At 41.6% G+C, this 2,735-nt stretch overlaps 1 non-coding gene across 1 annotated transcript; it reads left to right on the top strand.

The window, feature by feature from the left end:
* On the top strand, positions 1–133 carry LOC136318422 (small nucleolar RNA SNORA42/SNORA80 family). Its single transcript, XR_010728067.1, has one exon. It is a non-coding gene; the product is annotated as a small nucleolar RNA SNORA42/SNORA80 family (small nucleolar RNA).
* The last annotated feature ends 2,602 nt before the right edge of the window (positions 134–2,735 follow it).

A 2,735-nucleotide genomic window follows, 5' to 3' on the forward strand; every position in this document is an offset into this window, starting at 1 on the left:
GCATGAGTTTGGATTCATGGCAGGCCCATACCCCTGGTCCTGTCATAGTGCCCCATACTAGAACAAACTAAGGCCTTCAACGATTGCCTTGCCTCTGCCTATAGGCTGTAGGCACTAAGTGGATTATACAGTGGGAAAAAAAAGATTGCTATGTAAAAGAATAACACTTGTTGCTAACACTTATACAGAAAGAATTAGAATGGCATTAACTTATTTTATTTTTAAAATATTTTGTTTGTTCATTTTTAGAGAGAAGATAGAGGGAGGAAAGGTGAGAGGAGGAACAGGAAGCATCAACTTGTAGTAGTTGCTTCTCATACAGTATATGCCTTGACCAGCAAACCTTGGGTTTCGAGCAGATGAATCAGCATTTCAGGTCGAGGCTTTATCTACTGCATCCCCAGAAGTCAGGCTAATATTTTTGTTAGTATGTCATTAATATACAGTGAAATGCACAGGTCTTAAATATACAGTTTGGTAAGTTTTGACATACACGTACACCCATGCATCTATATCCCATCAAGGATTTTGTTTGTTTGTTTGTTTTTTGGTATTTTTCTGAAGTTGGAAACAGGGAGCAGTCAGACAGACTCCTGCATGCACCCGACCACGATCCACCTGGCATGCCCACCAGGGGGCAATGCTCTGCCCATCTGGGGTGTTGCTTTGCCGCAATCAGAGCCACTCTAGCGCCTGAGACAGAGGCCATAGAGCCATCCTCAGTGCCCGGGCCAACTTTGCTCCAATGGAGCCTTGGCTCTGGGAGGGGAAGAGAGAGACAGAGAAGAAGGAGAGGGGGAGGGGTGGAGAAGCAGATGGGTGCTTCTCCTGTGTGCCCTGGCCGGGAATTGAACCCGGGACTCCTGCACACCAGGCCGACTCTCAAGGTTTAGATCAGGGATAGTCAACCTTTTTATACTACCGCCCACTTTTGTATTTCAGTTAGTGGTAAAATTTTCTAACCGCCCACCAGTTCCACGGTAATGGTGATTTATAAAGTAGGGAAGTAACTTTACTTTATAAAATTTATAAAGCGGAGTTACAGCAAGTTAAAGCATATAATAACAATTACTTACCAAGTACTTTATGTCGGATTTTTGCTAAGTTTGGCAGAATAAATCTTTATAAAACAACTTACTATAGTTAAATCTATCTTTTTATTTATACTTTGGTTGTTCCACTACTGCCCACCATGAAAGCTGGAATGCCCACTAGTGGGTGGAAGGGACCAGGTTGACTACCACCAGTTTAGATAAAACTTTCCAACATTTTATGAAGTTCCTTCTTACTTTTTTCCATTCAAACGTCTCACTACCTCAGACAATCACCGTTCTGCTTTGGAATAATTCAGTGTGTGCTCTTTTGTCTCTAACTTTTTCTACTCAGGGTAATGTTGTTGAAATTTAGAAAATGGTGTTAACTTTTCAAGAAAATAATTGTCTAGATCAGTGGTTTCTAAGTGTAACAGGCATAAAAATCATCTGAGCCCTGGCCAGGTAGCTCAGTTGGTCAGAACGTTGTCCCTACACACCAAGGTTGCAGGTTCCATCCCCAGTTAGGGCACATACAAGAATCAACCATGGAATGCATAAATAAGTGGAACAACAAGCTAATTTTTCTCTTTCTCTCTCTAAAATCAATAAGATATATATATATATATTACACTAATGGCAAAAAGCTTTTAAAAAAAAAAAAAAGAAAGTGTTGCCTGACCTGTGGTGGTGTAGTGGATAAAGCGTCGACCTGGAATGTTGCCGGTTCAAAACCCTGGGCTTGCCCGGTCAAGGCACATATGGCTGTTGAAGCTTCCTGCTCCTCCCCCCTTCTCTCACTCTCTCTCTCTCCCTCTCTCTCCTCTAAAATGAATAAATAAATAAAAATAATTTTAAAAAATATTACCCTTTCCTTAAAAAAAAAAAAAAGAAACTGTTCATATGTTGCTCCCACCTTCTACATTCTCACAGGCGTATTAATTACCTTCACCCCAATAAAAAAATTTTTCAAGTGAGAAGAGGGGAGATAGACAGACTCCTGCATGTGCCCCAACTGGGATCCACCCTGCAACCCCTGTCTGGGGCCAATACTCGAATCAACTGAGATATCCTCAGCACCTGAGGCCAATGCTTAGACCCACCTCAAAAACCCATGCTGATGTTCCAACCGATGCTCAAACCAATCGAGCCACTGGCTGTGAGATGGGAAAAGGGAGAGAAGTAGATGGTCACTTCTCATGTGTGCCCAGAATGGGGATTGAACCCGGGACTTCCGTATGCTGGGCTGATGCTCTATCCACTGAGAAAACCAGCCAGGGCCAATAAAATGTGACCACTACATTTAAACTAAAAAAATTTTAAATTAAATAAAAAAAGAAAGTGCTCTTGCTATCCAAAGTATGTAAACCACTATGAGTAAAAGCAAGGCTACTCTATACAGTATACTGGATCCCATCCTAGACAGAGGGTTCCTCATTGCCAAGCTGAATGCAGAGATGATCCCGGAAATATACTTTACTGAATGCTTCCCATGTGTCCAGTCCTGTGCAAAGTGCTTTCCAGGCAGCATGTCATTTTATCATCTCAGTAACTCTATGAAGCTAATACCATATTATTCATATTTTGTAGGTGAACTGTTTCTCCCTCAAAGTTGAGGTACTAGACAAAAGCCCCACATCAAGTCGGAAAATCAGAATTCAAACCCATATTTGGTTGACTGAGTGCTGGTTTCTTTTCCATTTA

Source organism: Saccopteryx bilineata, unplaced genomic scaffold (assembly GCF_036850765.1).
Source record: "Saccopteryx bilineata isolate mSacBil1 unplaced genomic scaffold, mSacBil1_pri_phased_curated manual_scaffold_214, whole genome shotgun sequence".
Classification (NCBI taxonomy): domain Eukaryota; kingdom Metazoa; phylum Chordata; class Mammalia; order Chiroptera; family Emballonuridae; genus Saccopteryx; species Saccopteryx bilineata.